Source organism: Lepidochelys kempii, chromosome 4, assembly GCF_965140265.1.
Source record: "Lepidochelys kempii isolate rLepKem1 chromosome 4, rLepKem1.hap2, whole genome shotgun sequence".
Classification (NCBI taxonomy): domain Eukaryota; kingdom Metazoa; phylum Chordata; order Testudines; family Cheloniidae; genus Lepidochelys; species Lepidochelys kempii.
This window is the reverse complement of record NC_133259.1, coordinates 81,852,441-81,877,682: the sequence shown is the minus strand read 5'-3', so window position 1 is coordinate 81,877,682 and position 25,242 is coordinate 81,852,441.

Here is a 25,242-nt window from a genome sequence, read left to right as displayed (position 1 = left end):
TAATTAGCACAGTACATGTATTTGTTTAACCAGTTCAAAGCGCTCGCCCAAATTCCTAGGACACAGGATGAGACAATATTTGTCCATGTTAAGATGGAGGGCCTGATTCTCCACTGCCTTGCAAGTTGACGCTGCATATTCATTTAATCTTGAGTGCAGCTTCTATTTTGCTGAAGTCCTTGACTTCAGCCCAGCACACTCAAATCACAACTAGCCCCTTCTTCATGCCGTCAGCTTGGTGAGGCAGCTGGCCACCTGCCAAATCCTCTTGGCTAGCCTCTAAAATTCACAGATTACATAGGCCTATTCAATAGAGTCAGTAAGAATAATACAGAGCTTCTCAGACTTGATTGTTAGGCATCTCTTAAACAAATGTCTATTAATTTTTATCTGATAGCATAACATTAGAAAAAAATCCAGGAATCATGCTAAATGCATTGTTCAGTGATGGATCCGGGATTTTCCTAAGGCTCTGTGGTAAGAAACAGCAGGAATAGATTAGTTTCTTGTAAACTCTGATTTTCAGGGATTCACACCTCTAGGGGAAATCTTCTGGGGCTAGAACCTGACTAGTTTTCAGTATCAGAAGTGATTCTTACTTTTTATAAGAAGAAAAAATAATTAGGGGAGACACTCCTAGTCCTGGTGTATAGGAAATGTTTTTCCCCTCCTCTAACTCAAAACCAGACTTGGTTTTGAAATGGACATGTGGCAGCAGAACATAGGTTCACAGTGTCAACAACTTGCTTTATATTGTTTTAGTATCTTAATAGTAACTGTTCCCTCTCTTGTATGAATGGATATTTTTTCTTGTTAAGGAATTCCTTAATAATACTCACATAATGCAGAAATTTTCTATTCTGAAGACATTGGTTTAAAACATTATAGTCCCCCTAAAGTCATTTGGCAAAATCCTGATTTGCAATGACAGAGCAATCAGTGAAGCTCAGAAACAGAGGGTGCAAATGTGATTTTAAGTTTCCTTTTTTGTTCTCTCACTTCTTGGCCAGTATGTGCAGAGCCAGCTCTCCCATGCTACTTAGAACAGCCAGAAATTGTGCTGGGTGCAAAAGGCCATTTCAACAACTGGGATTTGCCAGAGCACAGGGACACCTTGGCCAAAACCCTTTTCCCTGGCCACAATCCAGGCTAGTTGCAGGATTCACCATTCACTTCACCATCCAAAGAATCCTCCAGGAAATGCAGAGAAATTTCCACTAGTCTAGGGCCTGTCCCAATAGCAATTTGGGCACTGACTTCAGTAGGCGTAAGATTGGACCCTGCTATTGTAGGGCCATGATAAAGCAAAGAAAGATACACTTTAAAAAGTTGCTGAATATGGCTACAGTAGTGCTGCTGAAATTATATTGCCATTAGTTCTGTTTTGACTAAAGTATCTCATTAACAAATATATATTTTGTTTAGTAATGTACAGTTTACATCCACACATTCATTTAACTTTTCATATCAGTTTGGACAGAAGCATTTTCATTCCCTCTCCACAATCCAAGAATAAAATGACTTAAGCCTTGTCTACACTAAAGGGAAAAGTTGATATAAGCTATGCAATTTGAGCTACGTGAATAGCATAACTCAGATCGATGTTGCTTAGATCTACTTACCACGGGGTTCACATTCCCGTTGACTTACACTTCTCGATCTGGTGGAGTAGAGGAGTCAACGGGAGAGATCTGCAGTCGATTTGCAGGTGTTCACTAGACCGTCAACCATCGCGTGTCGATCTCCCAGTAAGTATAGACAAGTCCTTAGATTAGCATATTTCCCAGCAGTGTCCTTCAGTGAAAATTCACATTATTTGTCTAGAAGCAGCTTTAGTACTTCAAGAACTTTTAGGTACCAAAGAATAGTCTTAGCTACTTTCCATATATATAGACACAAATATGATATGATTAAATGTCCTGTGATAAAGAAAGAAGTAGGAGAGATATGTTCATTAGGAAATATATGGGTGTAACACTAAATGAAATAGAAATTAGTAGTTAGAGCACAAAAATGCTAGTCAAGACTTCTGAGCTCTTTTCTCAATTTTTCCACTTATTTATTGTCTGACCTTAGTCAAGGCACTTAAGGTCTCTGAGATACCCTTTCTATGGATGGATAAAAAGCATAGTAATAGCTTCTTCACAGAGGTTTTGTGAATCTTAATATATTAATTGCAGTGATGTTTTTGTGATCCTTGGATAAAAAAGGAACATAAGAATGGCCACACTGGGTCAGACCAATGGTCCATCTAGCCCAGTATCCTGTCTTCCAGCAGTGGCCTGTGCCAGTTGCTTCAGAGGGAATGAACAGAACAGGACAATTTATCGAGTGATCCATTCCCTGTTGTCTGATCCCAGCTTCTGGCACTCAGAATTTTAGGGAGGTTAACTGCTGTAAGTATTATTATATAGATAGGTGACTAAACATATTACTTTAAAATTGTACTTGTATCTAGAAGGGAAAATGACAATGTACATCTGTGATGTAAATAAAGGACTGTTGCTTTTGAATAGAGGTGTGAACTGGTACACATTAATATCATCTTCAGATAAATCAACAACTCTTCAGTTCAGGAAAATTAAAGGTTATAATATTCAATATACACAAGAATTGCTTTTTCCAACTGTGCTGAATATTGCCGAAATCAAAAATACTTTTAATTATAACAGCATCACACTTTTTTTTATTTTGTTGTGACAAGCTCTAGTACAATTCTATATTTTGCAGTCCTACTCAATTTTGCCAGTTTTTCTCCACTATCTGAGTCTGGCCTAGCCTCTCTCAGCATGTTAAGTGGATGCTTCAAAATATGTTTTTTATGTTTTACTTCCACAAAGAGGCTGCAGTGGAGAACAGCAGCAAATGGGTTATTGTGTGTCTAATGAAAGTTACTAATTTTCCATGGTTTGTAATGCATAATTTTAGTTTCAGCAAGTTATGCACTCACACAAACACACATTATTTTCCTTCCTCATCCTCCTAGCACACACAAATATAAAGGTAATAAGGATAAATGGGATTTCTCTAATAGGAAAATACTAATTTTGCATTCTTTAAAGGGTATAGTTGAAACTTATTCTACCTTTGACAAAGAGGAGTCTATCCAAATGAAAATGAAGGCTCCAAAATGAAGGCGAAAACATGCTTAAAATCTCAGCTGAGATGTCTTTCAGTAATCAGTGCATAGGTGTTGCACCCTTCCTCCAGTCTCCTTGTCATTTTTATGAAAAGAATATCAATACCTGGCCTACTCATGAAAGCAAAGCAAGAATGGAGAGTGGGCAACCCATGTGCCAGCGTTATGTGCATGTTCGGTACCCCAGCTCTGGCTCTGGGATTTAGCAATTCTACAGCCTTTACGCAAAGGAGGACAAGACGTAAACACAGATTTGTTTGGTCCATATGTTTCTATGGTATGTAAGAGACATGGAGGGAGTGCAGTTAGGCAGACAAATATGTGTGAAAACAGCTGTGGAACTACAGACTTCCCCTCAGATGCACTGAAAGGGGAGATGTGCATATGAAGCAGTCTGCGTGGGCATGGAAATGCACCCTGATCCTGAAAAAGTGTGAAAGAATCCAATAGCCGATAGCACATATGAGGGGAGGAGTGTATCTGTCTCTATGGAGATATAAGGGACGAGTGTGTTTTGCTTGATTAAATAAACACTAGTATTTGCAAGCATGTGGCACACGGTCAATCACGACATAGAGTCATAGATTCTAAGAAGGGACCATTGTGACATCTAGTCTTATGTCCTATATAGCGCAGGCCATTGCACCTTCCCCAAAATAATTCCTAGAGCAGCGAACTTTTAGAAAAACATTCAATCTTGATTTTAAAATTGTCAATGATGGAGAATCCACCATGACCCTTTGAAAATTGTTCCAGTGGTAAATTACTCTCATCATTTAAAATGTACACCTTACTTCTAGTCTGAGTATGTCTAACTTCAACTTCCGGCCATTGGACTGTGTTGTACCTTTGTCTGCTAGATTGAAGAGCCCTTTATTAAATATTTGTTCCCCAGGTAGATACTTAAAGACTGTAATCAAGTCACCCCTTAATGTTGTCTTTGTTAAGCTATATAGATTGAGCTCTTTGAGTCAATCACTAGAAGGCATATTTCCTAATCCTTTACTCATTCTCATGGCTTGTCTCAGAACCCTCTCCATTTTATCAAAATCCTAGAATTGTGGGTACCAGAACTAGACACAAGATTCCAATGGCGGTTGCACCAATGCCAAATACAGAGGTAAAATGAACTCTACACCTCTCTCAGATGCATCCCAGAATCACCTTAGCTCTTTTGACCACAGCATTGCACTAGCTCATGTTCAGCTGATTATCCACAACAACCCCGCAATTTTTTTCAGAATCACTGCCTCCCAGCAGAGAGCTCCCATCCTGTAAGTATGGACTACATTCTTTGTTCCCAGATTTGTACATTTACATTTAGCTGTATTAAAATGCATGTTGTTTGCTTGTACCTAGTTTACCAAAAAAAGAACAGGAGTACTTGTGGCACCTTAGAGACTAACAAATGTATTTGAGCATAAGCTTTCGTGAGCTACAGATCACTTCATCGGATTCATGCAGTGGAAAATATAGTAGGGGGATTTTATATACACAGAGAACATGAAACAGTGGGTGTTACCATACACACTGTAACAAGAGTGATTAGGTAAGGTGAGCTATTACCAGCCAGAGAGAAAAAAAAACCCTTTTGTAGTGATAATCAAGGTGGGCCATTTCCAGCAGTTGACAAGAACGTGTGAGGAACATTGGGGGGGGGGGATAAACATGGGGAAATAGTTTTACTTTGTGTAATGACACATCCACTCCCAGTCTTTACTGAAGCCTAATTTAATGGTGTCCAGTTTGCAAATTAATTCCAATTCAGCAGTCTCTCATTGGAGTCTGTTTTTGAAGTTTTTTTGTTGTAATATCGCCACATTTAGGTCTGTAATCGAGTGACCAGAGAGATTGAAGTGTTCACCGAATGGTTTTTGAATGTTATAATTCTTGATGTCTGATTTGTGTCCATTTATTCTTTTACATAGAGACTGTCTGGTTTGGCCAATGTACATGGCAGAGGGGCATTGCTGGCACATGATGGCATATATCACATTGGTTGATTACAGACCTAAAAGTGGCAATATTACAATAAAAAATAAAATCCCCCTACTGTATTTTCCACTGCATGCATCCGATGAAGTGAGCTGTAGCTCATGAAAGTTTATGCTCAAATACATTTGTTAGTCTCTAAGGTGCCACAAGTACTCCTTTTCTTTTTGCGGATACAGACTAACGCGGCTGCTACTCTGAAACCAGTTTACCAAGTGATCCAGATAGTTCTGAATCACTAATCTGTCCTTTTCATTATTTATCATTTCCCCAATTTTTGTGTCATCTGCAAACTTTATCAGCAATGATTTTATGGTTTCTTCCAGCTCATTGATAAAAATGCTCAATAGCATTGGGCCAAGAACTGCTCACTGTGGGACTCCACTAGGAACAGACCCACTCAGTGACGATTCCCTGTGTACAGTTACATGATTGATCCATATGAGAAGTGCAAGGTTATGTTCATCTGATAATCACATTGGGGATCAAATGCACCGAGTTGGTACAGGGTTGGTAAACTGCTCAACCCTTATTCCAGGTAAAGTCAAGCTTCACTATTCTTGCCCTATTGTGACATAACCATATTGTCTTCACCATAGGACTGGGCTATTTCCCCAGCAACTAAAAATGTGGTTTGGAGAAGCATATATGTTCTATGATCTTTCCACATCTTTCCTATGTGATTTCAAAGGCATATGACTCCTTTCTGAGGACTCAATCTTTGCCTTTACCTGGCCCCCTTCCCATTTCCCCACTTGTAGTTCTCCATGGCTTTCCAATGCTTAGTGATTTTTCCACACTTGCCCTGTCTGCCCATGATTTGCCTAATCACTGTTTCCCCTGCAGTGCTCTGTCTGCAAATTTCTTTTCCATCCAAATTTCTCTACAATATTTTCCATGTAGTTCATAACATGGGAGCTTCCAGCACTGAGGGTCAGTTAAAAATAACATGCATAAGGTTCACAGTAGGTTAAATGCTGAGCCTTTCTGTTCGACGGTGACTCCTTAAAGGTAAGATCCATATAAGATCTCTCTTATTTAAATGACATGGAGCAGAAGTCATGACAGAATAGAGCCCTTTCTTTAATTTAGTATTCTGTCAGGAAATAGCTTATTATAACATACAGAATGATCTACCTGGTGGCACTCTGTTATGGAGTATTCATAGTAATGTACTGCTCATTTCCAGTCACTCTAACATTTGATATTTTTATATATGATAGACTTTTTGTAAAGGAATTGAGATGTTGAGCCAGATCCTCAGCTGGTGTAATTTTTTGCTGTTCCATTGACTTTCAACCACCTGATGCCAGTTTATACCAGCTGAGGATCTGGCTTGTTGTGTTTTGAGTGTTGCCTGGCTTTCACTGAAACACATGTTCCGTCTGAACTCTTTTTAATGTTTTTGTTTCAGTATCGCATATACCCTAACATATCATTCTAGTACCGCTCCTCCTCTCACATTCTCCCCAAGCTTCATCTTAATCAATAGCAATTGTTCTCCATTTCTGAAGTGCATTTCATCTTATGGATTCAAACCTTGCTTTAATATATATATATATATATATATATATATATATATATATATATATATATATATATATATATATAGTGATAGACCCAGGCCAGTTGGGTACAGCAGAGTAGTAAAAGGCAGATATACTGGCCACTGGATAAGCAGTTTTCTGTTCTCTGAGTGACCAGAGCAGGGGCTGCGCTAGAGCATCAGGAACCTGCTAGAACCAATTAAGACAGTCACGCTAATTAAGACACCTGGAGCCAATTAAGAACGTACTAGAATCAATTATGACAGGCAGACTTAACAGGACACCTGGTTCAAAAAGAACCTCCCATCAGTTAGTGGAGGGTGTGCAAGGAGTGAGAAGGCATGCTGCTGGAGGACTGAAGAATACAAGCGTGATCAGGCTTCAGGAGGAAGATCCTGCTGTGAGGATAAAGAAGGTGCTGGGGGGAGGCCATGGGGAAGTAGCCCAGAGAGTTGAAACTGTCACACAGCTGTTACAGGAGACACTGTAGACAGCTGCAATCCACAGGGCCCTTGGCTGGAATCTGTAGTAGAGGGCAGGCCCGGGTTCCCCGCATCCTCCCCAACTCCCTATTTGATATAAGAGGAGTTGACCTGGACTGTGGGTCCCACCAGAGGAGAAGGTCTCTGGCCTGTCCCCAAATCCACTAGGTGGGCCAGCAGAGGCTGTGGGGATTGTTCTCCTCCTTTTCCCCATGCTGGCCAGTGATGAGGTTAGCTGAATGAACGGCAGGTTTGCGCCACCGGCAAAAGTGGCCAAACTGAGGGCTGCCGTAAATCTCTGAGGCGAGCAAATCTGCCAATAAGTGCAGGATCCACCAAGGCAGAGGAGAAACTTTGTCACTATATATATATATATACACACACACATACATTCAGCACAACTGAAATGCCATCACCTCTGGAGAGGAGGACAGAAAGCAACCAATGTTCCATATCATGTTCTGGTGCAGTCAGGAGCAAAGAGCATTGGCATGTGTGGTTTCAGCAAGGTAAGTTGCTTAGGTGATGATAACCCCAAAGTGATGTAGCTGAATTAAAGCTAAAGTAAAGAGAGCCACAGTGTTAACTCTTTCATTGCCTAACAGCACATACAACTCAAGGTACCATAGTCACAATGATTCCATGTCTGCCATCTCTTCATGCTCAGAACCCTCTTTGAAGTCAATGGGAGTTTTGCATCAAGGATGACAGCAGGGCATGGCCCTCAGGCAGTAGTTTTCTTTGCTTTTCCTTCAGATTCCAATCATTGTGGCTAAGAAAGCAACATCAATGATTAAGTATGAGAGCATCTTTGACTCCAGACAGTCTTTGTTTTCCAGGCTAATTATATTACAAACCCTCTCTCTCCTTTTTAGTTTGCCTTGAAGCTTCTCCAGCTGGGCATGTTCTGCATGCATGGCATCAGATGAAATAACTTCCCCCAGATCACTTGGTACTATCAGTCAAATACCGTTTTCCTGATTCAAAGCAAACATCGTAACCGTTTTCTCCTTAATTATAGTAACAAGTTGGAGGGGGTTGTTGCTGAGCTTTGCAGCAGAAGGAACAAGTTAAAACCTTAGAAAAATTATGGTGTTCTTAGAGATCTGTCGTAGCATCTACTGGTTGTCAGGTGCAGAAAATACCTCCCCACGAAGGGCCAAATTCTCCTCTGATTTACATAATAGAATCACATGCTGTGTGAGCAAAAGTTAGCTAAGATGCTTTTTGATTGACTGACAGGTTAGCCACAAAAAAGACCCAAGTTGAAACTTTTGTACTAATTTATTTCCATATAGCTCCACTGAAGCTAGTAGATTGCTGTGGGTGTAAATGAGATCAGAATTTGGCCTCTGTCTTCTCAACACATCTGTTAATTTAATGGTAGCCATTTCATTTTGGGTTATGTTGGCTAGATCAGAATTTAAGGACCAGATTCAGATACCCTGCAGAATGAATTGAATGGAGCCTTATTGTATGAGTGATCCCACTGATTTCAATTGGACCGTTCATGGAGTAAAGTACTATTGAGCACAAGGAAGAGCAACTTGCATGTCCAAATGTGACACAACGTGGCATAATGATACTCTGTGTTCCATTCATCTGACCTCACATCAGATGCACCCTGTTGATATAGAGTGATGAAAATGGCACCACTGAAGGGCTGCTGCATCCCTAGGGAAGGAAGAGCAGAATTGACCTCGGAGGTAATCCTGGCAGCGTTTACATTGCCGGCCACTCTTGGGCAGTACACTGGGTAGAGGAGCTTTCAGTTCTGCTGGTTTGCGGCAGATTCAAAGGAGCCCAGGCAGCAATGGCTTAGGAGCAGATATGCCTAATTAGCACATCTCCCAGTGTCTTAGCCACACATCTCCTAGACCAGCATTGTCCACCTGTGCTGGTGCCTGAAGGTTCCCTGGCTCAGGGGATGATGCCTTGAGGCACTAGACCGCTATCCTTTAGCATATTATTTCAGTGCTAAGGGCACTATGCCAGGGTGGCAGGAGTTGGATATCACAATTTCATAGAATTGTTGGTGAATCTGAGTCTCTTTGAAAAGCAGCTCATTCGAATTCTTCATGGATTGTTTGTTTCTGTGTAGAATTCATTACCTGTACATTTCTAATTAGAATGGTTGCACTGGAACAATTGCTTCACTCTCTCCAGCTGACAATTATTTCTTCCCTCATCAGCATGCAGGACCTTTTTTGTTGGGTTGATTTACAACAGAAATTTGAACTGCAATATTTTTTATTTGTCCACTCTTTCCACTTACTCATACTTTTGTATGTCAAAAGTTACATTAAACAAATCAGTATTCATACTTTCCTGCCTAAAAGCACAAGTTTTCCTTCCAGGGGACGTTTTCACAGCAGCCAAAAGATTTGATTTTTATATTCATTTTTCCAGTATAGATAGCACTTTCCATCTCAAAAGTCTATTCTCCAAAATATATTAGCTGAATGGTGTAATGATCATATGGGTCTCTGCTCTTTTACTCCAGTTGTTTTCCACATTCCATGCCAAATTTTGCACATGGATTAATGTGCACTGAACCCCCATTTTAATAAGAATTCTTCATGCAACCCAGGACAGAATTTGGTCCTTTAACCAACTAGTACGGAAAAGGCAATACTATTGTCCTTAAATATAACACACACACACACATACACATACACAATTTTTCAAGCATTACATCAGGGTCAATCATTTCCTTTAAATGTTTTTACTTATTTTTATCCCAAGAGAAAAGTTATGAGTTATTTAGGGATTGTTACTGTTGTCATGGGGAGAAAGCAATCAGACTGAAGAAAATATGCTGCTAGTTGAGGAAAGATTGTTAAAAGTGTAGACACGCAGGCATGTGAACACACACACACACATCAGCACGAAGCCCTATATCTGTTAAAGAAAAGAACAGGCAGATATTTCAGCTGCACAAGGTAACAATGATTAGTTTTAAAGCATCTCCTTCAGCTGTTGGCTTTGAAGTCTTCAGAAGAAGAAAAGCAATGGCAGACGATTTGTGCTCTTTGAGTGTTTAATTTGAGATGGGCAGAAAAGATCATTCAGCTGAGTTTGGGGCTTATTAAGGATCTGTTATCTTCCTTTCAGCTTCTGGTACGTTAGATACTACAAAGTACTACAGCTTTAGTTACTACAAAGTACATTTTTGACATAATATATTTTTCCTGTGACATTTGTTTTCCTTGTGTGTAACAAGTGTATGTCATTGTATCTCAGTTATTTAGGCATCATTTTACAATTAATCGGAATACTTGCTTGCATAATTAGAAATCAAGCCTTGTGGGTTCGAGTTGCCTGCTGCACTTGTAACTGAATTGTAACATATACTAAGTGAGTAACTGGATTTCAGTCCCATGCCCTTCTATTATCTCTGAAACAAAATTAGACTTGCAATAAACATCAAGATGTCACCAGACAGTTTAATTGATTACATTTACTTAAAGTATATAAAACATAATTCATCTGTGAGATACACCACGAAAATTAAAATTAGCTTAACATAATAAGTACCAGCCTGCACCTCAGACTAGGGTGAGCGAATAGCAAATGTGAAAAATCAGGATGGGGGTGAGGGGTAATAGGAGCCTATATAAGAAAAAGACCAAAAAATAGGTCTGTCCCTATAAAATCGGGACATCTGGTCACCCTCCTCAGATGCTTTTTTAAGCTAATTTTTGCTTATGCTTTTTATGAAGATTTGAATACAACATCATTAAAAAAAACCCTCTCCCCAAACTCAGCCATGCCCTGCTTCCCTCCTGGCATGCAGGCTTCTCCCCTTCCCTCCCCCTTTATGTGGACAGGCTGCATTGCCAAAGCCAATACTGCTCCTGGCTCCTCCAATGCACCTGTGTCCAGACAGAGATTCTAACTATGTATTCCTCTACCCAGCTCCTGGTGTGGATTTGCAGAGACTGTAGCCTGCATTTCTCCATCATAAGAAGCCAAGCAGGGAGGACTATCCAGCATGAGAGGGGCCCACCAGTAGAATTTCTCAGGTGAGAGGAGGTGACTAGGCTCAGGAGCATCCATGCACATGAGGAACTCATTGATATTATGCATATGGAGAGCTCCAAGGCTGACAATGCAATATAGCTGGTGAGGACTGCCATGGCACCACCAAGGGAGGAAGAAACAGTTCCTTCGCAGGGAGGAAGCTGGCTGCTGGTTATTTCTGGAAACAGGCAGTGCTCCACCCCTGCTCCTAATGCAGAAATAAAATAGAAATAAAAAAACTGTATGCTGCCCTGGTATCAAGGGATGAGGAATCTCTCCAAAGGTGGAGGAGTAGAAACCATATACCCTGAAGTCTCGAAGGATCATGGCCAGCACTCCCAAGAGGTAACTAAGGATGGTGGAAGATGGTGACTCCCTTCTAAGAGGGACAGAGGCATCCGTCTGCCAGGCTGACAATGTATCTGGGGAGGTGTGCTGCCTGCCAAGGGCCCATATCTGAGACATTACAAAAGGATTGCTGAGGACCATCCGGCCCTCTGCCCATTACCCCATGCTGCCCATCCATGTGAACACTGATGATACTTCAAGGTCTGACCCTAAGCAGATAAGAAGTGACTACAGGGCTCTGAAAATGAGGATAAAGGAAGTGGGGGTGCAGGTGTGTTTTCACTGATCCTTCCAGTCATGGGTACAAGCCCAGGCAGAGACAGACACATCTGGGGGTGAATACATGGCTGCCTGGATGGCATTGCCAGGAGGACTTTGGCGTCTCTAACCATAGGATGCTGTTCCGAGAAGAACTGTTGAGAAAAGATGAGATCCGCCCATCAGGTAAGGGAAGAGTACTTTCAGATACAGACTGGCTAACCCAGTGGAGCGAGCTTTAAACTAGGTTCAACAGAGGAAGGAGACAAAAGCCCACAGGGAAGTTCAGAACATGGAGATCCGAGTGAAGGCTCAGAATCTAGAGGGAATATGGGCAATCGCAGCAGGGACAAAGGAGAGACAAGAGGGAATATAGGGGGAAATCTAATGACCATCTTACATGTGTGTGTATACTAATACAAGAAATATGGGGAATAAACATGAAGAACTAGAAATACTAATGAATAGTCACAATTATGACATAGTTGGCATCACACTGGTGGGATAATTCACATGACTAGAATATTGGTACAGAAGGGTGTAGCTTGTTCTGGAAGGACAGTCAGAGAAAAAAGGGAGGGGATGTTGCCTTTTATATCAAAGATGTATTCACTTGCACTGAGGTTAAGATGGATACAGGAGACAGACTTGTGAAAAGTCTCTGTGTGAGGATAAAAGAGATTAAAAAAAACAAAAGTGATATCATGGTAGGGGTCTACCATAGACAATCTAACCAGGAAGAAGAGATGGCTTTTTTAAAATAAATAAAATCATCCAAAGCACAGGAGTTGATGGTGATGGGGGACTTAAACTATCGAGACATCTGTTGGGAAAATAATACACTGTGACACAGATATCTAACAAGTTCTTGGAGTGCATTGGAAACAACTTTTTATTCTAGAAGGTAGAGAAAGTGACTGGGGAGAAGGAATTCCCTATTTGTCAGAATCAAATCTAGAAGAACTGGTTGAGAATTTGAAGGTGGAAGGGCAGCTTGGGTGAAAGTGAACATGAAATAATAGAGTTCATGATTCGAAGGAATGGGAGGAGGGAAAACAGCAGAATAATGACAATGGATTTCAAAAAAGGCAGACTTTAGCAAACACAGAGAATTGGTAGATAAGAGCTCATGGGAAGCAAGTCTACAGGAAAAAGGAGTTCAGGAGTGTTGGCAGCTTTTTTCAGACATTATTAAGGGCACAAAAGAAAACTATTCCAACGTGTAGGAAAGATAAGAAGTATGATAAGAGACCACTCTGGCTTAACCAAGAGATCTTCAATTATCTAAAACGCAAAGCGAGTCATGCAACAAGTTGAAACTAGGTCAAATTATGAAGGATAAATAAAAAAAATCCACCAGCATGTAGGAACAAAATTAGAAAGGCCAAGGCACAAAACAAGACTAAACTAAACTAGGGACGTACAGGATAACAAAACATTTTACAAATACATGAGAAGTGAGAGGAAGAACAAGGACTGGGTGGGCCGATTACTTAATGAGGAGGGAAAGACAATAACAGAAAATGCAGCAATGGACAAAGTGTTAAATACATTTTTTATTTCAGTTTTCACAGAAAAGGTTAGCAATGGATCGGACAAGGAACATAGTGAACATCAATGTAAATTGGGTAGGCTCTGAGGTTAAATAGGTAAAGAACAAGTTAAGAATTACTTAGACAAGTTAGATGTCTTTAGGTTTTCAGGACCTGATAAAATGTATCCTAGAATACTTAAGAAACTGACTGAATAGGTCCCTGAGAATTTGTGGACAACGGGAAAGATTCCAGAAGACCAGAAAAGGGCAGATATAGCACCCATTTATAAAAAAGGGAAATAAGGACAACATATGGAATTATAGACCAGTCATCTTAACTTTCGGTACCTGGAAAGATAATGGAGCAAATAATCAAACAATTTGTAAGCACCTAGAAGATAATAAAATTATAAGTAACAAGTCATATCAAACCAATCTAATTTCCTTCTTTGACAGTATAATAAATCTTGTGGATAGGGGGCAAAACAAGTAAATGTGATATACCTTGACTTTAGCAAGGCTGTTTCACATGTCTTTCTCATAAGCAAGTTAGGGAAATATAGCCTAGATGAACCTATTATAAGGTGGGTGCACAACTGGTTGGAAAACCATACTCAGAGAGGCAGAGTCCTGTGGCACCTTATAGACTAACAGACGCATTGGAGAATAAGCTTTTGTGGGTGAATACCCACTTCGTCAGATGCAAGACGTATTCACCCACAAAAGCTTATGCTCCAATACGTCTGTTAGTCTATAAGGTACCACAGGACTCTTTGCTGCTTTTACAGATCCAGACTAACACGGCTACCCCTCTGATACTTGACATACTCAGAGAGTAGTTATTAGTGGTTCACACTCAAGCTGGAAGGGCATATTGAGTGGGGTGCAGCAGGGATCTGCCCTTGGTCCGGTTCTTTTCAATAGCTTCATACATTATTTGAATAATGGTATAGAGGGTATGCTTATAAAGTTTGTGAATGATGCCAAAAAGGGATGCCAAACTGTTCCCTAAAAAAGCAAATATTATTCTGGGCTGTATAAGCAGGACTGTTGTGAGCAAGAAACAAGAAGTAATTCTTCCACTCTACTTAGCACTGATAAGACTTCAGCTGGAGTATTGTGTCCAGTTGTGGGTGCCACATTTTAGGAAAGATGTGGATAAATTGGAGAATGTCCAGAGGAGAACAACAAAAATTATTAAAGGTCTAGAAAATATGACCTATGAGGAAAGGTTGAAAAAAATGGGTTTGTTTAGTCTGGAGAAGAGAAGGCTGAGCTAGGGACAAGATAACAGTCTTCAAGTATATAACAGGTTGTTATAAAGAGGAGAGTGATAAATACTTATCAGGGCTGTCCCTAGCAGAGGGGGGTCCTGAGACAACCCCCACCTCTGCCCCAGGCCCCGTCTCCACTTCCCCCCGTCCCCCAAGTGCCCACCCACCTACACCTTTTCTCACCCCCGCTCTGACCCTGCCCCACCCCCACTCCACCTCTTCCCCAAACCTCCCCTCCCTCACCCCGCCTCTTTCCAGCTTCCGCCCCCTCCTCTGAGTGACGCTTGGAGTTGGTGGAGTGGAGCAGGGGCAGCCTGGGGTTGGGTCGCTCACTGCTGCAGGGGCCAAGGTCCCCACTTATCCCCCAGGCCGCCCTGGACCCCGCATCCCCCTGAAGCACAGGTCCCCCACAAAGCGCAGCGCCCAGGGTGGTTTCCCGGTTCCTCCTGTGGACAGGACAGCTCTGCTTCTTATCCACTGAGGACAGGACAAGAAGTAATGGGCTTAAATTGCAGTAAGGGAGTTAGGTTAATCATTAGGAAAAACTTCCTAATTGTAAGGGTAGTTAAGCATTGGAACAAAATATCTAGGGAGGTTATGGAATCTCCATTACTGGAGGTTTTTAAGAGCAGGTTAGACAAACACCTGTCAGGGATCATCTAGATGGTCTAAATATACATAGTCCTGCCTCAGTGCAGGAAACTGGAATAGACCTATCAAGGTCCCTTTCAGCCCTACCTTCCTATGAGTCTATGATTCAAGCCTGTTCCATCTATCTCTAAAAATGCAGTCCAACAGCCTATCTTCCAGCCCCTTTTCAATTCCCTGTCTTAAAATTCGGGATATACTAAGATTTTTGAGTCATATCCTCAGTTTTAGTAACTCCAATGGAACTACATTAGTTTCCATCAGCTGAAGCTCTGGCCCTTTGTGTATGTACAGTGTGTGTGTGTAAGTAATAGAGTTCCCCCAGCAGGCTGTTTAGCTCAAGCCACAAAGAGTCATGTGTTCAGTTCTTGAGGCCTCTGTCTCGATTGTTGGTGTTACTCAACATAGCAGCTTCACATAATTCCATGCTTTAAATTGTTGGGGGCCCCGATGGCTAGGGTAAGCTTCCTTTGTCCGGAGCAGATATGTAATCTGCTGGTTAGCACGTGTTATGCCTGTCATCTTTGCCTGATCTACAGAGGAAGAGTCTGTTACAGAGCCAGGCTATTTAGCTCAAGCTGTAGCGACTCATGCTTTTACCTCTGTAGGTCCTTGATTCAGTCTCTAGTGTGTCAGCCAAAATAGCAACTGTCAAATATGCAAGAGAAAATGATAACTGAAAGAAGGCTTCAAGGTCCTGCAGCATGACCTCAAATGAGTCTTGAAAGGCAGAGGGACAGGCTGAGCAATTAATTACTGCACTAGCTTGGGGGATGGATGGAGCTGCACTGTACCAGTAAGACCTCCAGGAGACACTGTGTCTTATTGTTGTGCCAGTTATTTTCTTAATCTTTCCAAAATATTGGTCAAATCCTAACAGTATGCAAGGGAGGGAGGGTAGATGACTATGCTGTACCGTAAAGCGATGTAAGCAGAGTCAGGATGAGCTCTACTCTGACATCTGGTGGTGAATTGTGGCAGGCTGTGGAAAAGAACTTCAGGGGCTGATTTCATTTGCATAGCCACACCCACTCCACCTAGATGCTCACTTTGCCTGCTGTGGGATCCCCAGTTTCTCTGTTATTGGGGCAGGAAGAATAAAATGTTATTATCCTGATTATGTGAATCAAGGACAGTGAAATTGTACTTGGCTTTTTGTTATGCTGGAGGGACTTGCCATCAACTAAGTAGCACTCAATAGACAAGGGACATGGGTTCCAAAATTTAGTGAATGGAGAGAGGCTGGGGATAGGCATTTGTACTTTGTGGTATGGTCACCTTCTGAGCCCTAAATACTAACTGTGTACCTTCTTTACTCTCCACTGTGTAATAGCAGAGCTAATTTTGATTCCACTAGGAGTTTGGTTACAGATTGTGAGCTAAATTCACTTTGGGCCAATGGTGCACCAGCACTGAGGCTCTCCTACTATGAGCTGAAATCACTAAGTACTGTGTTAAGTAGTAGGAAGCTGGAAGATATATTGGTGAATGGCTCGCAGGATGGCTGCTGGAGAGGAGCAGCTGGTGGAGAGGAATGGCTGGCAGCGAAGGCTGCAGCAGAAACCCATGGAGAGGTAGGGCAGTCGGCCATTGGAGCATGTAAGGTGCCCCTTTACTCCCCCACCCCATTTCCACACTGGCTGGGAGGGGGGTTAAAACCCTGCAGATGAACTTTTGAACTCTAGACTCACCAAGGACAGAGACAGAGACTTTTGGGTGGCGGAATTTGGGGTTGTTGGACTTTTGGGACTTTGGGTGACTTTTGGGTTGCTGGATTCAAGAACCAAAGGGAAAGGACACGGCCCAATTTGCTTGGGGTGGGTTTTTGCTCATGGTTCGTGTAATGAATCCTGTTGGTGGTGTTTCCCCAACATAATGCCACATTGTTTCTCTCTGTTATTAAAAGGCTTTTGCCACACTCTGTCTCTGTGCTTGCGAGAGGGGAAGTATTGCCTCTTAGAGGTGCCCGGGGGAAAGGGGGTGGTATATATTTGTCCCAGGTCACTGGGTGGGGTCTCGAGCTGGTTTTGCATTGTGTTATTGGAATGGATCCCCTAGATATTGAACCCGGCCTTTGTTGCAGCCAACTCTGACAGGCAGAAGGGTTACAGCTAAAACCAACCAAAATCTTCCCAGCTCAGGATAGGATGCTACATATTGTCCTAGCATACTGCACTGCAAGTCACTTCTTATTGCTTCTATCCACAATATAAATATGCTCTCAGTGACACATACTGACCCACTGCGTACGTGACAGCATGTGTTGCCACTACACATTAGCTGGCTTGTGGATCAGCGAGGTGTCTCCTCCTGCAGCACTAGGCTGGTATAGTCACGAGGAGCACAGTGTTGTGCAAGAAGCTGCACGCTATCTGGTTGGCCATGTTATATGCACTGCTGCTTAGACCCTTTTTACTTTGTAAACACTTGTACAGGGCAGGATTTAGGGCTATGTACTTCTAGCACATTCATGTTTCCATTCCACATAATTTCATTAGCTGACACCATTTTAATAATATTACAGCATATAAGCAGAATTTGTAATATTTTTCTTCTTTCCTTTACTTGTGGTGATTTATTCTTAATTTTACTGATATCCTCTACTTCCTTTGGCAACTGCCCCTCCCCCCACCACCACCACTTTCCTTCTTCTTTGTCTTCCTCTGGATGAAGAAGGAGAAGAATTGGGGTGTGTGGGTGAATGAAGGATGTCCTCCAGGTTAGTAATTTGGCTGTAAAATGTTCTTCCTTTTTCTCCACAGATCTCTCCCCTTGTGTATAAATTAGGGTGCCCATCTTTTCAAAAGGCAAAAGAGGTACACATGAAGGAGCCCTGCCCCTTCTGTGGCCCCGCCCCGCACTTCTTCACACAAGGCCCCACCTCTGCACCTCCTTTCCTTTTCCCTCCTCCCCCCCCCCCCCTCAGTGCCCTGTCCTCTGGCTAGGCTGGAAGCAGGAGCCAGGCCATGGTAAGAGCCACCCAGGAAGCCCAGGCCACTGTGGGGAGCCCCAGACCCTCCATCTGCCCTGGGCAGAGTACTGGGGTCCCGAGAGCTGCCTCTGGCCTGTGTCCCCACCCTTTGGGGTGCACCAGCCAGGGCAGGTGGAGGGTCTGGGGATCCTCACAGCAGCGTGGGCTCCCTTGGCAGCTCTTACTACTGCCTGGCTCTGACTTCTGGCCTGGTGGGGCCTTGGCAGGGAGAAGAGGCACAGAGAGCCGGGGCCCCCAGGGAATCCGGGACAAATGCTGTCTTGGAGTCATTCAGCCCAGGACTGGGACTTGAACTTTGCATTTCAGGACTGTTCCTCCCAATTCGGGACGGGTGGTCACCCTAGTCTAAATTCTTCTTTCAATCTTCATTTTTGGTATTCAAGTAAGTTAATGGCAAACATTTCTCATACAGTGCTGTATTACAGCATTACAAAATGTTGTTTCTCATGGATGAAAATAAGTTGTTCTGTGCTTGGCTTCAGTAGCCTGTGTGTGGCCCTGGATTCCCTCCAGGCTGCAAACTAATAACAGAAAATGCGGGGGAAAGAACAGCCTGTTCACCAGCAGAGGAAGAAACAGAGTGAATCAGGAAAACAAACAAACACTGAATTTGCAGGTATATTAGTTTCATTAGTAGGAAAGGAGCTGCATTTTGCAATTACCTTTCTCCTTGTGGACAACAGCCTGAGAAAGTGGCTATTCCAAGTTCAACATGCCTTCCGTGCCATTAAATCTTTTTATAAAGTAGAAGGAAATGTATTTATTACTCACCCAGCCAAAAGCTTTTGAGTGCTAAAATATTTCCCCTTCTCATTATTTATTTTTTTTCCAATTTGTAAATGTTATGAATAATACAAATAGCCAGCCCACATCAAAATCATTTCTCCACACATTTTGTCACAGGCCCAGGACCAGCCCTGCTTTCAATTATGCAAATGTTGTGCATCAAATTCAGATATTGCAAAACCAAAGTTGGGGCAGTTTGCATCCAGAGCCATTTTTATTTGGGTTTGGTCTATATTTATTTTTTTATATCTGAAAAATAAAAAGTATATGGAGATTTGGTGCCATCTGGGATTAGACACAGTTTGGAAGGGTAAATAACACTACTTCTGTATAAGTACAGTAGAAGGAAAAACAGAATTAACCCCTGACCTGGTTTTGTTGCCATTGACTTCAACAGGGTCAGGATTTCATCCAAAGACTTCAGAATATCAAATGAAGGCTTTCACTATTGTGATGCTCAAAACAAATCCAAGAAGCACATGTACCCCGTCTTCTTTGTAACAATTTTTCTGTGATTAATTATGTTTTCCCCAATCTCTGTCACCTGTGCAAGTAATGAATACAAATGATTGAACAATAATTCTTTTCTATCAAAGTTTCTGAAGTACAAATTTGTAAACTTGGGATTTAAAAAGCCTATATCCATTCCACGTTAAATTGTGATGCTGTCAATCTCCCAAATTGAGTAGAATCATATTGGACTGGTATTTAAACAGGAGACTTCTAAAGATCAAGTGCAACAGGAAATGGTGCTGATCATTTAGTAGGCGGTACTCATTATTTTGAATCATCACTGAAATAAACACCCAGTATGGTATTAGGAACATCCGTTAGAGGTGCCATTTTTCATATGGAACTTAGAATTGATCTCCTGACAAATTCTCATTTTAGAACACACAGCACATTTCACTGAGTTCTAGCCTATCTAATTATCCATACTTATATGGCACTAATCACCCTTCTAACTAGTATTAACCTTAGCATCCTGGATAAGTTCTAATTTAGATGAATACATTCTATTTACCTAAAGTAATTTTCCCTTTGAGTTTCTGATGAATGAATTATTTTTCTCTTTCTGTCCTAAACTATTGTGTAGTGCTGCTATGTGTTGTTAAAAACACAGGACCACATTCAGATCTGATATAAGCAGATGCAAGGCTGTTGAAGGCAATGCAAATTCACCTTGCTTACTGTAAATATGAGTTTGCTCTGTGCCGTTTCTTGCTCCAAAGTGTATATCGATTCTTCAGGATGAAAGACACTATACAAAGTAAGATACTGTTATTGATCTCCAGTGAGGGATCACATTTTATTTCCAAAACGCTAGCCTCCAGTAAATCCAATTATCCCTCTTAAGACTCAGTAGCCTCAAGCCCTTCTTTAATGCCTAATAGCAGATGATGCTTATCGGTAATTTCTTTTCAATTATTTCAGTTGTTCCATTTTTAAACAATGTATTATCTTGTATTACACCTGAGGCTTCTGTTTCTGTTTTTAATACAGTGCTGAGAACTTACAGTTTGAAGATTTTCTTGTTCAGGGTGCTCTCTAATGTAAAGATCCATGCATCAAAGGTTTTTTACTCATGATTTTCCTCTATTGTTTCCTGGCTAACAAAACCATGGACTGTTTTAATGCCACAGAAGGTTCTTGTGTATCAGCACCAAAGTGTGAGAGACATTGGTGCACTGAGGTGGAAGATCCATATGGATCTGTTACCTTCTGTGCAAGCTTTCTCAGCCACCTCAAGAGAGTGCTCTGAGTCTTCCCCACAGAGATTCCCGGAGTCTCTAGCACTGTCCCCATCTTATGTGCCATTGTAACCATTGTGCTTTTTGGAAAAAAAAAAGTGCAAAGAATTCTGAAACACACCCAAATGTCTCTTCTCTTTTGCACCCTATCATACAAAACAGGTGATCCTTAAGTTATCATGTATGAATGAACAGAGATGTAGTACACTATTTTGTAACTGGTGGTAAAGAGAGAAAAAACAGAGATAAAACCTCCAAATAAAAACTGAGTGGATGCATATTTTACATTAACAAAGCTGGACATAATACCTGCAGCTGAAACACAGTGAGGAAATCCTGCAAGCTTAAAATATATGCACATGGGCCCCAGTTTGACAAAACACACAAGCAGTGTGTTTTGCTTCAGTGTTTTGCTAAATTGGATCCATATTCCCAAAGCGCCACTGTGAGAAAGGTGGAGGAATATTTCCCCAGGCTACCAAATCACTCCAAATTGTCTACTGCACCCTAATGGTCCTTAAATGTCCCCTCCCTGCAGGTCACATGATAGAAGGATTCACATATGGCAGTTCTGGTCTCATCTCTGTCTCATTCATGAGCGATGCTCCCACAGTGGTCCCCCAGCATTCAGCCCTCCCTCCATGGCAGAACTGCACCATCTCAGCAGCTTGAGGTCTTCCTGCAGCTGCAGTCACGGGGGCTGCATTTGCCATAAAAGTAGGGAGGGAGAATGCTGAATAGGAACCTAAAAATCAAAATGTGCTTGCTGGGAAATAAACTGATAGATCTGGGGATGTAGATTGGTTCCCAATTCTTTATAGCACCCCCTAGCATAAGCAATATACATTATCATCTGATCTCTCACACAAACTGAAACAGTTAAGTAGCATGACAAGTATAAGATTAAGATTGTATCCGTCACCGATTAACATAATACATTTATTCATAATTTATCCATTAATTGATTTTTGGAAACCAAGTCCTAAAGATATTATTGGTATCACAAATCTATCTGTAGCCCCCAAGAAAGCTTTAAATTCAGATCTCTTAATTAGATTAAAGATATTTAAAATCTCATGCAGGCAGTTATGGTTATACATTTTGAAGTTTAAATATAAGTTATTCCAACAAAACTCAGCAGTTTCAGCAGGATAAGAATAGCTTAATTCTTTTGCTAACTGTGTCCACCTTTCATTTAAACATGCCCCAGGAGAAACTGCCATCATAAATACAGAAGACATAAAGAGATGGAGGCTTGAATTTTTGGTAGTTTGTCAGAACACTGAAAAATAAAAAAGACGCATGGATGCTGTTCTCAGCCACTAAAATTGTTATTTTTTTCCTTTTTTCAGGTTTGTGGGCAGATCTAGGAGTAGGATTTTTCCCAAAGGCTTATATTATGTTCTAACATATGTTCTATATAATATGGGCTAGAGAGGATTGTGGAATGCTGTTAAGAAGCAGATCTGGATTCATACACAAGCTTCCCCAAAGTTCATGAGTGTTCAGAAGTGGAATTTTACTTCAGGTCCATTGTGTGGGCTATATACCACTTTCCATTCATATACCTGGCTCTTGTTCATGTCAATAACCAATCCACATGAAGATGGTATCGCTCTATAAGAGATGTTCATGATGGGAATTTCTCTTTGGATAGTCTAACAAATATAGTATTAAGAGAAACCTACAGTGTTCCATTTGCATGACTTGCCCCAGATACATCCTGCAGTGCAATACAGTACATAACTGAGAAGCATATAAATTGTGTGCAGTGCTGTTGTAGCTGTGTTGGCCCCAGGATATAAAGCGGTAAGGTGGGGGAGGTAATAACTTCTGTCTGTGAAACAAACAAGCTTTCGAGATCCGCAGACCCTGAAGAAGAGCTCTGTAGAGCTTGAAAGCTTGTTTCTTCCACCAACAGAAATTGATCCAATAGCATATATTACCCTACCCACCTTGTGTCAAGCATATAAATTGTTACTTATACATTTATACTTTTCATTACTTACACCCATATTTAGAGGCAAAAGCAGGGTGGGTTTTGATTTTGTTTGGTTTTCTTTTAACATTAGCAGAAATTCACTTTACAGTCCTTTTTGTTTCTTTTGGCCTGCCTTACATGCTTTGTGATTATTTTTTTCCATATTCATGTGTTGTGGTCAGGTTTTATTACATGCAGGTCACAAGGCAGCTTGATAAACCAAGAAAAAATTGGAACTTATGTAGGAAAAATACATTCTGTACTCTTCTCATGCAACTCTGCAAAAATGTTATCAGACAATTAATTTTTTCATTAAAAGGGCCCACAATATTCCTTAGTTATTTCTCTGTTATCAAAATGGTATTATATTCCTCCGCAAAATAAACCAATCTCCTATTAGGTTCACAAAATGAAACTTGCCTGTTTGTATTTATATATTTTAGCATTTAATCCATAATTTTAAATCCTTGTTCATTTTTTTTAATATACCACTTGGCACTTTTATATGAACAAGGTCAAAGACTCACCTCTCTTGCTTAGCACAGAGAGTAGCAAACATATGTAAGTACAAGCCAAATGTGGCTGACAAGTTCAAAAGGATACAGTAGCCATGCTATATACTTGCCTTGCTTCCAAAGCTTTCCTACGATGCTCAGTAGTGTAGCATCTAAGAGCTTTACACTTGTTAATGAGCGTATCCTCACATCACCCCTGTGAAGTAGGAAAAACGTTATCCACATTTCACAAAAGGGGAGGTTAAGGCATAGAGAGAGAAGTAATTTGCCACAGAAAGTGTGTGTTAAAACTGGAAATCAAACCCACATCTCTTGGCCAATCCAGTGCCTTAACCACAGGACCATAGTTTTGCTATTAAAATGTTCAGTGTTGTGTGGAGATTGACCATGAAAAAAGGAATGTGCTAAGAGGAACACCAATACCACACAATTTCAGTGGACACTAGTTGTGTTCCTTAAGGCCTGTTCCTGATCCAGCCAAGTTAATGGCAAAACACCCACTGACTTAATTGGAATCGAGTTCAGTCCTTTAATTTTCTCTTTATATTATTACATCATACTTCACAGCTGCTAGCCTCCTAAGAAGGTGATGCAGTGCACTCTTGTAGGGGCCATTGAGATGATCATGCTATCAGGAAGAAGAGAGACATTAAAGAGCATGTCAAAGGGTAGGTTCCTTTGGGGCTTGCCTCTTTTCTCTTCCTCCATGGAAACCATTGCATTATCTATGCTCTTATTCAAGTGTTTTTTGAAACTTAAGGGTCCCCCCCCCTTTTTTTTTTTTTAGTTTTTCCACATAAGAGGGGGATTTCACTGCATTAAATAACAAAAAGTTTGCTATTTGAAGAAACAACTGTGCCGGGGTGGGGGGGTGGAGGAGGAATAAAAATAAATTGAGGAGAAGGGATCATATATTGTCAGCACTTCAAATATTTAAGGCTAGATTCTCAAGTCTGCTACACTCATTTTGCACTGAGAATGCAGCACAAGTGAACATACACTGACTAGACACTCCCCTGGACAATTCTCACTGTGTAGGGGGAATCTTCCACTGGTATAAAGCAGGTAAAGGTAACCAGCTGCGTCACCCATTCCTGTCACCTGGAGCATAAGACATTAAGTAATTAATGAAGAAAGCATTTATATTCTTAGAAAAGGAAACAAAGGCCAATCAGTGCAGAGCGTCATAATTAGTAGTGTACTTCTGGATAATTCAATACATGACATTTTGTATGTCATATAAATAAGCATGAGACTCTACTTTTACAGCATATTTTCCCCCATTGATCATTTACATGGTGTCCTTTACTCCTGTTTTCTCTGCACTGGTATCTTTCAATGGTTTTGTACTTGTAAATTTTTCTTGCATAATAAAGAACTGGTGTTTGTGTCTATCCTGTGTTTGAGATCCAGTGCACACAAAGGCCCCATAACGTTCTCCATTTGTCCTGTATCCAATGCATTGGTCAAAGTGCATACTTCATCACCAATTAGGTTGTGTCATATAGGCTATGTTCTTTCTCTAGAGAAGAGTTGGTGAACGTATGTGTTGGATTTAGTGTGCCTGTGCTGGGTGGTGATGGTAGCCTATGATATGCGGGAGGTCAAAGCAGATGATCTGGTGGTGGTCCCCTCTGGCTTTAAACTCTATGATATGCCTTAGGAGAGCATCCCAGACCTGCACAAAGTATTTCCATGCTTGTCATCTCTAATTTTTGCTCCAGACCTTTTTGTTCATATTTCTAAGTGTATGCCTAAAAGTCATCATAATTCCCAAGTAGATTAATATAACATGACATATAATTACTTTTTTGCACCTGTTCATACATACATATATTCTCATCAGCGGAGAGTCCATTACTGGGCTTCTAAATGTGGATCTTTGTAATTAGCAATTGAAATGCTTTGTTATTTCATTTCCTCTTTGTTGAATTCTTTTGATCCAGCACTGTGACTTTGGTTTCACATATCT